The sequence below is a fragment of the Trachurus japonicus genome, chromosome 17 (assembly GCF_045865225.1).
Source record: "Trachurus japonicus isolate A0001 chromosome 17, Traja_1.0".
In the NCBI taxonomy this organism is placed as follows: domain Eukaryota; kingdom Metazoa; phylum Chordata; class Actinopteri; order Carangiformes; family Carangidae; genus Trachurus; species Trachurus japonicus.
The window spans coordinates 30365728-30381809 of NC_140923.1; positions in this window are offsets into that span (position 1 = coordinate 30365728).

The following is a 16082-nucleotide window of genomic DNA, read 5'->3' on the forward strand; positions in this document are numbered from 1 at the left end:
TGACGCAGACTTCATCCTCTGCTTCAGAGAGGGACAGCCTTGCACTGTCGGACCTAATGGGTCTCTGCTCCGTGCTCCGTGTCCGTGACCCGGTCGGAACCGGACGGACTGGAGCACACGACGTGAAAATGTTCTGACATGAAGCGCTATAGCGTGTGCAACGGAGACAGAGCCAGGTCCGACCATAGACATACATGTATGGGTCCGACAGCACAGTGAGGAGAGCATGTGATATGAGGAAGATGAAGATGAGCCAGAAATATCGACCAGTCGACTTTACAGCCCTATACAGGACAGAATCTATCAGTGGGACATTATGCAGCTCAGCTGGTGATCAGGACAGGACAGCGGAGCTCACCTGGTGCGTCATGCAGCCGTCATATTTCTCTTCTCTTTATTTGCAGCCATTGTCTGAAGTCACTCCAATGTTGATAAATACAATCACTCGAGACCGCACTTGACATAAACAATGGTAGGCTAGTTGCTGAGCAACCAAAATTGTAACATTAATCGCGGGGAAATCCGTGCGGTCAGAATGACCGCATATGGCCGAAATAGGTAAAAGTGACCATATTTTCTTTGCCTTTTGTGTGATTTATTTAAAAAACATTTTGAATTAAAATACAGACACTTTTAGGAAAAGTCAGGTACCAGCAGGATTGTATGTTTTTTTTCAACAAAGTTATTGCACATATAAATATCAAAACGGTCAAAATGACCGCCATGGCCGTTCTAGTGTTAAAGCAGAAGTAAGCAGAATGTTTGTGTTAATATAAGTCTTAAATAGTTATATCTTCCGACAGCAATCACTTACATAGAGTGTTTGGTCTGAAACACGGGTCTGTCAGTCACTCTGCTCTGCTGTAAGCCGAGGAGAAAACTTTCCTTGTATCCTACAACCTTTATCCAATGAGGAGAGAGAACGGCATAAAGGGGCGGTCCTCTCTGTGTGTGCAGCCAAGGGATGCGCGTGAATGTGGTGACGTAGGGACGAGGGCGGGGACTGCTAACTCCATCTGCTGACAGGAAGTTAGCCAAAACGACCAGATCGCTTACTTCTGCTTTAATGTTAGAGCCATTAATGAAAACAAACCCATTTCTCTTTTATTCCCTCACTCAATGAGAATTAATAAGAGAATCGATAAGGAATTTAATCGATAAGCAATATCGGTAATGGAATCGGAATCGCTAAATTCTTATCAATTCCCATCCTTAGTAATTAATTAATAGAAGTGCAGTTTTTGTAACTGGGGTGAGGAGGAAAAAATCAATAGCGTATTACGATATTCAGATGCCAAATATTGGTCTTTAATTATGTAATTGAAAATACTCATTTTTTTAAGTGTTTAAGTGAGATCAACAGACTGAGAACCTTATCTTATTAAAACAGATGTTACTAATTAGTAGTTGCAAAAAGGTAATAAATTACAATGCATTCCAACATATTATTGAAATATTGCAACAATATGGTCGTCAAGACTTAAAGCAGAAGTAAGTGATATATTTGTGTTAATATAAGTCTTAAATAGTTATATCTTCCGACAGCAATCACTTACATAGAGTGTTTGGTCTGAAACACGGGTCTGTCAGTCACTCTGCTCTGCTCTGAGCCGAGGAGAAAACATTTATCGTATCCTACAGTTTTTATCCAATGAGGAGAGAGAACGGCATGCAGGGCTGTGTGTGCAGCCAAGGGACGCCGTGAATGTGGCGACGTAGGGACGAGGACTGTTATGGTGCGTTCAAGGAAACTCGTATTTTTCCGACCGTGAAGTCGTACCAGTTCGATCTGGTACGAGTTCACCGGTCGGAAGTTACGAGTGGCCGTTATAGTGACTTTCACCGGTAAAACAGGTCGGAAAAACACGAGTGGGTTGCCTGGAACGCTACAAAGTCGTAAGTTGTGACTTGAAGCTGTAATTTACGATTTCAAAAGCCTGCCTGGAACGCAGCATTAGCGAAAACGACCGGACCACTTACTTCTGCTTTAAATGTTGTGTTAACATCGTGTCGTGGGGGCTCTGGTGATTCCCACCTCTAATTATAAAATAAAGTCTCTGAAATAACACTGTCAAACCAAAAGCCAATGTTATCTATCTGAAAATATTGCAATAACTCATAAAGCCCTGTGGGAAGATATCTCTTGTATTGAAGGTAGTGATTGTGCGTATCCTACAAAGTACAGTCGCACACAGTGTGGACTGTGGATTCTTATTCTGTTGAAGAAATGGACCACTCTGTGTGACACTGAGCGTCTACATGTCGGGCTTTACTTCCCCTCTAAATCCATGGATCCTATATCTGTCATAATAATAGGATCCTTTTATGTTTATTAAAAAGACACACACAGAGAATTTAAATAACTCACGTCCACTACCTCTCTGCTAAAGAGATTCACACAGGAAAATAGCTTTCCAGCAAATGTAAAGGCTTTCATGAACGGAGAGTGGGATGAATCATTTTTTGTGGCATGTTAATCGGCATCCGAGCGACAAATCTGATATTTATTTAAATGACAGTATCAGGGATAATTATTCAGTGCGTTGTTTTAACTCTGAAAGGCTATTAGATTATGCTAGTGTGAGGTTAAAAACTCAATTGCTCCTACATTTAATGCTAAACTACTGTTTAACCCCCTGGGGATCTGAAAAAAACATGACAATAAAAGAAACCCTCACACACATATTCTTGTACAAACACGCATCCACACTTGATTTATCCACCGCCCTCTCCATTCCATCACTGCTACCAGACACTTTTTTTTTTTTTCTGCGTGCCAGCGAGTGTGTATGTGTAGCGTGCATGTGCGCAGGCTGACAGCATGCGTGTTTTGAAGGCCACACTGTCATGTCATGTGCTGGGAGGGGATGAGGCGGGGGGGTGGGGGGGGCTCCCTGCAGCAACTAAGGCAGCTTTGATCCTAGTATATCTCCCAGTCATCTATCAGTATATAAGATCCACAGGGAACAGCAGAGACAGATCACAGTGGCATATGCGCAGCACATAGGGAAAGCTGGTGGAGTGACAGGAAGACAGCGCAGCTACAGATGCATCAGATAGACAAGCAGGTGGTCAGATAGACTCCAAGTGGGATCCATGCAATAGACCATGCAGTTGTGCCTCATAGATAGGCCTGGGACGATAATCAATAAATCAATTAATCGCACGATAAATGAAAATGAACTCGATCATTTTTCCGGCCTCAATAAATCGGCATGTGCATGTGCACGTATTTGTTTTCCTGGTCTCTGGCCTCCAACCAGGCTGAATGACAAGAGGCTTCACTCTGCATCGGTCTCAGCACCTGGGCTGTTTGTGCCATAGCGGAATGAACCCTCTTATCAGTCATTCAGGATCTTTGTTTCCCAGAATGCATTTTGCGGCAACCGGCAGCACTAGCAGTAAAGCTAAGCAGCTAAAAGCTATTTTAATTCTCGCTGCAGCGCTGTTAACACGTCACTTTGAAAAGTTTTAATATTTTTTCATGCGAGATAGTCACAGTTTAGATCCCTAGTCTGTGGTGAGTTCATCCAGATATTTCCTCCAACGTTTTTGGAGCTAATATGGTAGCAGCGAGCAGGAGCAGCGGGGCTTCCTACAGACTGCAGACGTCTGCTGAGCTCATGGCCGGTCAACCTCCGTCGTCATCCCGGGGAGCTGAGTAACTTACCAGCAGGCTGGTTAAATACTTTTTAGGAGATAAATGCTGGTCTTATTGATGAAAACCAACAACTGTGGCAGTCACATTAGTTTGTTTGAATGAAAAGTGAAGCTTCAGGTGTGAACTGGACAGAAGAGCTGCACTGCACTGTTTATTATTTTTTGTTTGTTTTATTTATTTAGGATAGTAACTATATAAGTTCTTGTCATTCCAATTACAATGGTGAAAAAAAAATACTCATGAGAAATAAAAGTTTATCGCTTTTGAAAGGGTCTACTTGCATTATTATGAAATATTATTATTACATTAGTGGTTAATTTGTTCTCAAAAAAATGAAAAAAATCTGTGGGACTATATCGTCCAGCAAAATTTGTTATCGTCCCAGGTCTACTGGACCTGAGGACAGACAAGCCGGAGTGACAGATAGCATGAGGACAGCAGACGGCCGGACAGAAGCATGATGGTATTCTGGATATACGCTGAGACACTGGCCAGGTATATAGCGTTTAATAGCACGCGGCTCAGACAGACACAGACAGCTGCCGCACGCTACAGTCCGAGTGGAGACGGACAGATGCCCTTCTCTCAGCTGGAACGATGCCGCACCTCTGCACACGTGCATACACAGATACACACACACACACCTCCCTCCTCCTTTCTGCACCTGTCTGCTCCTTGCTGTCAGGGAGACAGGAGGTGATGTTTGTTCCCTCAGGCACTGTCATTTTCTCTTTTTCTCCCCTTCTCACTTACGTCTCTCCTTTCCTTTCCTGTCCCTCTCCTCTCCTTTCCTTTCTTGTGTGTGGCATTTAGCATTTTAAAAGCTGATGGACTCTAAATAATAGCATGGACAGACAGCGCTGAGTGTCTGTTGGTGGCAACGCTCCAGGTATGAATGTGACGAAGGCTTTGTGCCAGAGAAGGTGCATGAGCGATTGTCTGAATGCAAATGACCATATACGGACGCATTGTTATTTAGCTTTTTCTTTTCTGCCTCTTTTTTTCCTCTCTGTCATTCATCCAACTGGCAAGGATTCTTTTAGCAAATTATTTCAGCCTTTGAATGGCTGTTGACGATCAGGGAGAGGGGGAGACATGGACTAGGAAAAGAGGATGGAGAGCTGCTCTACACAAAAAGTGTGGACCTTGTCCTTCACTACAGACCTGTATGGAAAACATTCATAGAAGAGTGATATAGTGTCTCCGATATAGTGGGTTATAGCATCCAGCTGGTCACATTTGTATACAGGGCTGTTGAGTCCAGCTGGCAGTTGTATTTTTCCGCATGATGCCAACCATTCACATGGCTGAAAATATTTGCTCGCAGAGTGTGTTTATGTATAGAAATAGAAACTTGTGTTAGTTAGAGAGCTTACATAATCTCTTATACCAGCGACATTTGTCACCTCAACCAGCGACAGTAGGGTTCGGTGTTGGAATGAAATGAGGCCTCGTGCATTTTTAAACAGCTCTTTACTTACAAAAAAAAGAGCAAGAAAAGACAAAAGGATTCAATGAAGTATTTGTCATCCTTTAGCTCGGATGAAAAGTTTCAGTGGCAGCACAACAAGCTGAAAGCACAGCAGTGACATATTATCACCTTATTAAGTTTCTTGTGGCAAACATGTTACCATGAAATTGACTAAACACAAACACACACACAGAGCCCAATATTCACTCTGCTTCTTTTTGCTTTTTAACAACAGCTGGCAGAAGTGCCACTACGTTCACTTGACAGTTGCTAACGCAGAGCCGCTTTGATGGAAGCTGTAAGACTGAAACAAAACAGTGAAGTTCGCTATAAAACCAAAACAACCGGCTAAAATGCTCCACAGAGCTGCAGCACAGCGGGGTGACAATTCTCAGTGGTCCCTTAAAAAATTACATGTAGATTCTCTGCAGTTGTTAGTATTAAATTATTGATTAGTGCAGCTTTAATGACTCTGGGTATTTGATCAGACTGGAACTGAATCCAAACTGGAAGCGGCTCAAAGCCCAGCCCTAAATGTAGCGTTTATTCTATGATAGTTTGCCAGAAAGCTGAAGCCATAGCTTGGCCAATGTCTAGTTACTGTGTTCTCTGCAGCCTGGTGTCTATACTCATCCAGACACTTTGCTGGAGACAGAAGCACAAGTCTGTGACACCACACTGCTATCAGGACTGGATTGGGGGGGTGGGATCAGTTGAGAACACCAATTTAAGGTTCCTGTGTCAAAATCTTCTGCTGCACATTATTTTTCAGTCAGACTCAGACTCAGATGAGGAGCCTGTTGTGACCAGAACCAGTGACCAGCAGATGCATCACAGCGGTTAGCACAGTTAGCATCTTTCATTTGTTTATGTCGTTTGTTACAGCCTCTGCCTGTTGTAAGCTCACAAAGTGTTGGTGGCTGTGACTAAGACAAACTCTGGCTCTCTGTACGTGCTGGTCCCTTGTGCCCACAAGTTGACAGGATTGAAAATACAGAATTATAATGAAAGGTCCTTTAATGAAATGTGGGCTCCTCTGCTTAACTATCTACCTGACGAATTGACTCAGTTAGTGACGAGGGGCCAGTGTCTCGTTTGCAGTGTGGCATTTACACACCACCATATTTTATTGATTTTAGTCTGCTTAATGTATCACTGCTTACTGTATAGGATGCTGATGTGACTGTGACTACATTAACGGGTGATATGTGTGTATGCAGAGCAATATGGGGAGGGGCTCCTGTATGTGCTGTGAGGGTGTATAGGGGGCAGTCAGCTGGAAGATTTGCTCGTTAAGGATAGATGGATGGCAATATTTTATTTTATTTTATCTATCTCTGTAACTGACATGATGGCAAATTGTATGTTCTGTGTCTCTGTTGAAAAACAATAAAAAATGTTTTTCCAAAAAAAATTGTGGTAACGACTAATTATTTTTGCTCATATGTCTTGTATCACAAAAAAGAGATCATATTGACAAGGTTAAAAACTGAATTTTCATCACAGGGGGTCTTTTATAGTTGGCAGGTCTAGGCTGTGGACCAAGCATAAAAGACTAAATATAAACAGACTGTGGCTGCTATTCCAATAAACCAGATATACAGTATATTTTACCAACAATTTATGCTGTGGATGCTGCTCGTCTCATTTGCAGGTTGTAAACATCAGCTGCAACTAAAAACAGAAGCATTTCTGCCTTCTCACTCTCACAACAGATGATTACAGCTGTCAACTGAATCTTTGAGTTTTAGTTCTTTTAACTTTAATTACTTGAAAAAACATATAATAAATAGATTTGAAAGGGAATTCAGAGAGATCTGCTTTCAATCAGCCGCTGTGATCCTAAATTCAGATTTCATCAATGCTATAGAACCATCATCATACACTTTGATCATGTATCAGAAAATAAAGATACAGACTGTCTCCGTCTCCAGCTAAAAACAGCTGTATTAGTGAAGCTCACTTCCCTTTTTTAAACAGCATAAGAATCATAACACATCCACTGAATGGAGAATGCAGACGGGGCTTTCAGGGTCGTTTAAGTAACATTTGAATTCGACATTTCATGTATCGTCCATACGCCTGCAGCTTCTGGAAAGATTTACAACAGGAACTTCTCACATTACACATTAAAAGATATTCATGAGAGCAGAAATACATAAAGATGTGTTTGATTTGCACATGAATTTGTTCTTGCTCTAGTGAAAGAAAAAAGCTGTGATTAATCTCTAAGTATTTCCCCATCCACAAGATTTGTATTTTTTGCCTTACCAAACAAAAAGTAATGTACACATATATTCTGTATTTCTCGTTGGTTTGTTTGGTTATTCTGTGGAATAATGTACTTTAATCACTGAAGCCTTGGACCACAAAATATTACTGTTTCTTTACAGTGCTAGAAAAGGTGATCATAATCTGTTTATTGCCACTGGATACCTGCACACCATCTCACTTTTAAAAGACAAAATATCAAATCTGGTATCCTTACATAGAAGGATAAACTAGGAAAATGTGCTGCTGAGTGCCAATTAAACAAAACCTTGATGGGATTTATGCTTCCTCCCAATCCATAGTTGAAGGCCCCATAAACTTCAAGTGCACAGCATATTTATAAGTAATCTAGGAATGCTTGCTCAGGACTATTTTGGTGTGATAGCAAGCATCTGTTTAGAGAGAACTTAAATGACCCCGTTTCTGTCTGGGCTGCAAGAAGCACAGATGCAGTGTAAGGTCTTTTATGCTTTTTTGGTTCACACCTAGAAACTGTACAAAAGTCTGTTTTTTTTTTCTTAAATTTGTGCTGTTTATGATAATGACACAAAGAGGCACTAAGATGTTGGAGGTGTGGGAAGATAAATGTGCAACAAAGTCTGTACACGTGTTTCATTAGAGCTGCACTTTTTCATCTTTGTGCATAGGCATGAGTGTGCAGGAGTGTGCGTACGTACAGCCAAGTCTTGGCTTGTATTTATATACTGGTGGAGATGTCAACCTGAATGCACCCATGGGGACTTGTGTCGCCACAGGCACGCACGGTTAGAGGGTTAAGACGCTCTTTTAAGGTTAGAGTGTTGCATGCGCGCTTTACTGCATGCCTTTGTGCATTATTATACCTTAGTTTTAACAACACCTTGCAATAATCACCTATTTAGCTATAATTTATTAACTATAACCTCTGCAGACTATTACATTCTTCATTAAAGCCCCAGTATGTAACTTATTTGGCTTTTTATTAGCAAAAATCAAATATTGCTTTCATAAATATGCATTTCATTTTAGTCGAATCACACCCGCATACAAATGAAAGCTTTCTCGTACCTTAGAATGATACGAGTCGTTACAAATACGTAAGGGGGGACGCACCGAACCGAGGCTGCCAGGTTGAATCGTCATTTTCTTTTACGTTCAGTGGCAGCGTGACCGTAGGTAACCACGGAAACTCAGCGGAGCTGTCGGCTCGAGGAGAAAGTTTTCCAGGTAGCGCCTGTTAAAACTGTCACCACTGTGTAGTGTGAGGAAGGACGGAGGCACTGATGTTGCATTCAGGTGCAGTCAGGCAGACGGCCGTCGGCAAACCAACCGGATGTAATTTTACTGGACGAGAGAAAGACGGTAAAACATGGGTCAGGTAAACAATACGACATCACCATGACAACATATTGTCACGCCTGTATTGTTTTGCCTCGTGCTGGCGGACCACTTGTTTACATAGACCAGTGGTTCTCAACCTTTTTTGAACCAACGCCCCCCTGACCATACCATGATCCTCTGACCGCCCCCCCCCCAAAAAAAAAAAAAACAATGTTACAAAATTTCGGTTTAAACTTGTTTTCTACACTTATCTGTTACTTTATTCATATTTCACTGCTTTCGTGAAGCTAAGATTCTGGTAAACATATTTCAAGCACCAAAACAGTTTGTCATTTTCAAAAAGCGGACTTCAAATTTCCAGCATTTGACCTAAATTATTTATTTTTTTACAGGTCTCTAGAACACAAACTGCCCATAATGATGGTAATGATGACGGAGCTGTCCATGGTTACTTAACCAAAAGTCTCTTGACATATCAAACAAAGAAAACTATGGACTATGCAAGTTTTAATGCTCAAAATACAAACAATATCATGACGGGAACCCTATGTTGCGGTTAAAAAAAAAAAAAAAAAGGATTGTTGATTTGGTGCTAGAATGTCCAATTGTGCGTGCAAAATTTTTTTGAGGATGCCCTCAAATCACCTATTTTGGGCACTAACTGGGGACCAAAAAGTTGGTAAAACTGAATTTCAGAAACATTATCTTGGCTAACAATGTGGAACAATAAGGTGGATGTATTTCAAAAGACTTATTTCACCACTCCATATATTGATTTTTCGTGGCTTCATCGTAAACAAATGCACATGGCCATGTATTGATTTTTCGGCTTCATTGTAAACAAATGCACATGGCCAGGGACTGCTAGCAAAACAGCGGAAAAGCAGCGGACTTGCATAGTTCCACTTTGATTAAACATTTGAAATCCCTAGTTTAATGTTACACTGCTCTCACATTTCCATTGAAGGTAGCTCCCCTCCCCTAGCACAGACTTTTTTTTTTTTTTTTTTACCCCAAGCACGGGCTGATGCAGGCAAGGTGCGCGTGTGTGAGTCAGGGTGGAAGAGACCACATCCATCAGAAAGGAGGGGAGTTGTAATTTTTGGAAAAAGGCAATGATGTATTTTTGAGATGGACTATGACATTATTTGTAATACATTTCACTCAATATGACCACTGATCATAGCTAGATGGTAAAATAATAAGTAAGGTAAAGTAACTTAAAAAAAAAAAAAAAAAAAAAACATCCCTCAAATCTGAGGGGGCACCTGCCCCCTCGGTTTCTATTGACATTACGCCGCTGGTAATTTACGGGCTTCCCTCTTCAAACGAGGTGTTTGTGCAAGACGCTATAAAGACCCAACATGCACCCTGTAACTATTAAGGTGGCGGCCAAAAATCACCTTAGATCGGCAGGAAAACCCCGTCGGGTAAAGTCGGGCGGACATGTGCATGTGCTTCACCTGTAAAGACGGCGCCGCTAAAAAAAAAAAAAAAAAAGACGGCTCGGGTCACCTGCTCCTCGCAGGGACGAGCAGTCATAGGAGCTCTGCTATTCCTCTTTCTTCAGCCTGTAGCCTACACTAATGTTTGGCTGTACTTGGTATAAAAAATCCATCTAACTTCATTCAGTAGCCTATGGTTAAACTATACAAAGACGTGTGTGTCATTTAAGTCAGACCGTCTGACGCAGCGCTCCTGTAGTGTGCGCACTATGGTTGGTTTGAAACGTATGCGGGAATTTTCCGCATAATGAGTGTTATATTTGCGGGTTAAATCAGTTGAAAAGTAGGTTATTTATGTCGGTTATTTGCACTTAAAAAGTTGGGAAACCATTAAAGTTGAAAAAGTAGAACTCAAATGAACTTTGTAGGAGCCAAGTTGTGGCGCCCCCCATTTTTGCCTGAGCGCCCCCCTCTCAGCCCTCACGCTCCCAGCGCCCCCCATAAAGTTCAGAACGCCCCCCAGGGGGCGGTACCGCCCCCGTTGAGAAACCCTAACATAGACACTTGTTTATCCTGTTACATGCAGCGTCTGTTGTCTGTCTGACGTTCAGATATGCAACCGCACCGCTAGATGGAGGGAATTCCTACATACCTATTCTTTATACCTTTAAAGCAAAAAAAAAAAAAATCTCTCTCTCTCACACACACACAGAGTTAGCAGTGCCAAAGTTAATCATATCGAGTTCTGGTCTTAATCCCAAGTTGTTGCTTAAGGGATGAACAGGGATGAATTAATCAATAAATGACATAGATGATTACCTGATGAATATTAGTAGTGTCAGAGACCACATTAAACTGCAGTGCGCATGCTGGAGAGCAAATGTGCCCATGTACCCAGATGCCACCTGCCCACTAGCTACATCTGCATGCAAGATGAAACAGAAGTCAAGCAGAACCTACAAGCAGAGGATGTTGTCGTCATCAGCAGCGGCTCCAGCAGAGCACAAAAGCCACGGAGAAGACCCCGGCTGCTGGCTACATCAGCCTCATTTAAGCCGCTACAACGAGCCTAACATCTCCCAACACCTCAGGGGCCACAGAGAGCTCTTAACTCACCTTGTAAGTTGATTCTGTGACAGATTAAAACAGCCTCTTTCATCGATCATGCAGGGAATGAAATCTAATCCATCAATATTCTTCTTTAAGCTTAATCTCATCACTTGATTCTGGCAACAATTTATTGTGTGCGGGCCTGGGCTCAGTGCTCAGTGCTCTGGGATTTATGAATCAGAGCCCCGGTGGGCTAAAGTCATGTTTTTTTCTCTTTCTATTCATTTCTAATTATTGCCTCTGCCTCTATTTTACACTGACTCAGCCCATGATCACATTGGCTCAGATAAGCAATGTTTCAGGGCTGCTCAATTCTCTGCTGAGGCGAAGTGAGTTAGTGATTTCTTTTTAATGCAGTGTTAAGTAGTGTTAGACCACTGTTGGCATTAAGTATGCAGCGTTCCCGGGTCCTGTTGTTTCCTCCAGGTCATCACAGTGGGATGGTGGTGTTTTAGTGTCACAAATAGATGCAAAAATGGCAACCTACTATTAAACTGGTGTGTGTGGATGACAACTAACAATGATTAACTGCTTTAATTTTTGTTTGGAACCCTGAAGCTCGCCCATTACACATGTACTCATGGATCTGCTCAGTCTAAAACAAACACCTACATTTTCTTCATCTGCTTCCTCTTGTAATCTGGTATTTTCACTTAGTTGTCAGTTTCCTAGGAACACATGGCTCATTCAGTCTAAATCCTTTGTGACAGTAAATGTTGTTCTCTTGTCTCAACAGTTTCTCTCAACTTTGTGGTCATATTGGAGGCTATGGCTTGTGATGGTGTTGAGGTTTTTCTTGTATTTTGTGAATACAAATTAGGGCTAAAAAAAGAGGCATGTTTCTGTTTAATATAAATCCTTCAAAATTATCATACAGTGCCTCTAAAACAATTTTAAGACCAACACTATAACCTTCATGAGGGGAAGATTTACTGCTGGACCGGTCTATTAGACAGCATTAGCTTAAGCTCAGTGTATCTAATAAAAGTGCCAAATGAGTGTACATAGCTATTTTGTAAAGCAGCGGGTTTGACAAGGTTGTTGGAAAAAAGCCTGATGTTCCCAACATCCCCATTACACACAGCAACTGTTGATAAATGAGATGTTATCACAGATAGTTATGCTACATTCCCAAAACCTAATTTTTAAACTGGCCTTGTGCATCGCCATCTCAGGATTTATTGTACCTGAATTTCCAGGGATACACTTGTTCTGGACCCGTTCTCTGATGTCAAATATTTGCTAAATCTTGGCACTGGCTTCGCTTCTCAGTTGCTAGTCTCCTTCGACGGCCACCTGTCCTTCATCTTCCAGCAGCTCCAGGCCAGTGCCTGTGCAGGAGTCATGCCAGCGACTGTGGCTTCTGTTGCCTCTCTCCTGGCCAGCTCACAACCAGCTCCCATGGTAAGGAAGGCTCCACAGCCTGGCCTCCAGGACCACTGCCCAAATAACAGAAGAGGTTTGCTGTCAAATGCGACTGAGCCCATCAAGATGAACCTGCTGTTTTTTGGCCTTGTAGAGGTCAATGAGTGTAGATGCTGAGCTTTAATCTTGTCACACTTTATTTAAAGGTGCTTAAGCGACAATGAATTCTGAGACTTTAAATCAAGATTTGGTGTAAAAAGAACAGTATAGCTGGACCACATTGTATCTTCATTCTGCCTGGTGTCAAGGTTTCAGCTCTTTATCTGTTTGCTTCTCATCTCATTTTCTTAAAATACCATTTTAATCAAGCTTCTTTCTCAGCACTGCAAAATACAGACTTTAAAACATCAACGGTTATCATACACTAACACACACAGAGCTATATTTACTTAAAATTTAAGAGAAAATTTAGAGAAAATTAGATGCTGATTCATGTCAGAAAAAGTGTGTCTGCACTTGGGAAATCTGACCTTGTACATGCAGGATACTGGTGACTCTTCAATTAAAGCCCCAGTATGTAACTTAATTGGCTTTTTATTAGCAAAAATCAAATATTGCTTTCATAAATGCGTATTTCACTTAAGTGGAATCACACCCGCATACAAATGAAAGCTTTCTCGTACCTTAGAATGAGTTGTTACAAGTCGTTACAAATACATAAGTGGGCGACGCACCGAACCGAGGCGGCCATGTTGCATCGACATTTTTTACGTTGAGTGGCAGCGTGACTGTAGGTAACCATAGAAACTCAGCGGAGCTGTCGGCTCGGGGAGAAAGTTTTCCAGGTAGCGCCTGTTAAAACTGTCACCACTGTGTAGTGTGAGGAAGGACGGAGGCACTGATGTTGCATTCAGGTGCAGTCAGGCAGACGGCCGTTGGCAAACCAACCGGATGTCATTTTACTCGATGAGAGAAAGACGGTAAAATGTGGGTCAGGTAAACAATATGACATCACCATGACAACATATTGTCATGCCTGTATTGTTTTGCCTCGTGCTGGCAGACCACTTGTTTACATAGACGCTTGTTTATCCTGTTACAGGCAGCGTCTGTCTGACGTCTGCCCGATTTCACCTGAATGCAACGTCAAGAATACGTTCCGATATGCAACCTCACCGCTAGATGGGGGGAATTCCTACATGTTATACCTTTAAAAGTATTTAAAGCAGAAGTAAGTGGTCCGGTCGTTTTCGCTAATGCTGCGTTCCAGGCAGGCTTTTGAAATCGTAAATTACAGCTTCAAGTCACGACTTACGACGTTGTAGCGTTCCAGGCAACCCACTCGTGTTTTTCCGACCTGTTTTACCGGTGAAAGTCACTATAACGGCCACTCGTAACTTCCGATCCGTGAACTCGGACCAGATCGAACTGGTACGACTTCACGGTCGGAAAAATACGAGTTTCCTTGAACGCACCATAACAGTCCTCGTCCCTACGTCACCACATTCACGGCGTCCCTTGGCTGCACACACAGCCCTGCATGCCGTTCTCTCTCCTCATTGGATAAAAACTGTAGGATACGATAAATGTTTTCTCCTCGGCTCAGAGCAGAGCAGAGTGACTGACAGACCCGTGTTTCAGACCAAACACTCTATGTAAGTGATTGCTGTCGGAAGATATAACTATTTAAGTCTTATATTAACACAAATATATCACTTACTTCTGCTTTAAGGTTACCCAAAAATGCTGAAGTGGGGAAACAGCCAGTGGTGTACTTTCCTCACTCAGTCAATCAGTGACATTTGTATCTGTAGGACTCGTCCCACTGGTGCGGTCCAGCCTAGCACAAGATGCCACTACTGCCACTTCACTGTGGTCTGTTTTCTCACCTGCACAACCCCCAGTCAATCACTGACAGTCAGTGTCCTTGCAAGATTTTCAGTCTCAAAAGAGTTACAGACCTTCATATTCCAAAGTCAGAAACAGAAAGAAGGTTTTAAGTGCTGTTCAATAATGCCAATATACCGATTCCCTACCACTCATTATAAGAAAAATGTGGTAGGTAGGTAATATGTTGTTGTAAAAGTTTCCATTGCTGTAAAACTCCAAACTGTGGTCAGCTGCATTTTCTTTGCTTTAATTATCCTGGAGATGTGTGTAGAACTTAACCAGAGCCCACCTGTGACAAACTAAAATGATTTGACATGGTTTAGAAATGCACCTGCGAATACAAGGTCCCAAAATACCCACTGTGAGGATAAAAACAAAGCCATGAAATCCGCAGTAAAATTGCAGTGAGGCATAGATCAGAGAAAAGGTACAAAACCATTTCTAAAAGGGCTTTGAACATTCCCAGGAGCACAGTGGCCACAGGAATTGTGGAACAGAAGAAGTTCAAAGCTACCAGGAGTTTTCTTAGATTTGGCCAAACTTAAAGCAGAAGTAAGCGGAATATTTGTGTTAATATAAGTCTTAAATAGTTATATCTTCCAACAGCAATCACTTACATAGAGTGTTTGGTCTGAAACACGGGTCTGTCAGTCACTCTGCTCTGCTGTAAGCCGAGGAGAAAACTTTCCTTGTATCCTACAACCTTTATCCAATGAGGAGAGAGAACGGCATAAAGGGGCGGTCCTCTCTGTGTGTGCAGCCAAGGGATGCGCGTGATGTGGTGACGTAGGGACGAGGGCGGGGACTGCTAATTCCATCGGCTGACAGGAAGTTAGCCAAAACGACGGATCGCTTACTTCTGCTTTAATATCTGAGTTAGTGGTAGCTTCATGGTCACCTCTGTGACCTCAAGGGATCTTCTAACAGCTGGACAGACAACCATCTGAGGAGGCCTCCACCAATCAGGCCTTTCAGAATCAACCAGTCGTTTTGAATTAAATGTATGCGACAACCCACTGGAAGTGCTCCAAACAACATTTAAAATGGGATACTTCAACCAAAATCAACAATTCACCAATTTTCTACTCACCGTCATGCCGAGGGAGGGTTTGGACAAATTTCGGACTCATCAAAACGCTCTCAGAGTTCCAGGGGGGTCCGGCTGGCAACGGATTTTCATATAATGGCGGTCGATAGAGCTCACTTTTGAATCGTCCAAAACACACACTATGAAACATCCAGATACCGCCATACTGCTCGTCTGTACTGACCCTAGTGTCCTGAAGCTGCGACATGAAAAAGTTGTTCGAAAAATTGTATCTGATGTCTGTTTTTATCCTTGTAGCAGTAGCTCCCAGTGGCTGCGCGAGATGCGCAAGATTTGCCGCGAGATGTTCTTGACGAACGACCATCTTGCGGCATATCTAGCGCATATGCACAAACATCAACAGAGCCACTGGGAGCTACTGCTGCAACAAGGATAAAAACAGAGATCAAAAATTTTTTTTTTTCCGAACAACTTTTTCATGTGGCAGCTTCAGGACACTTG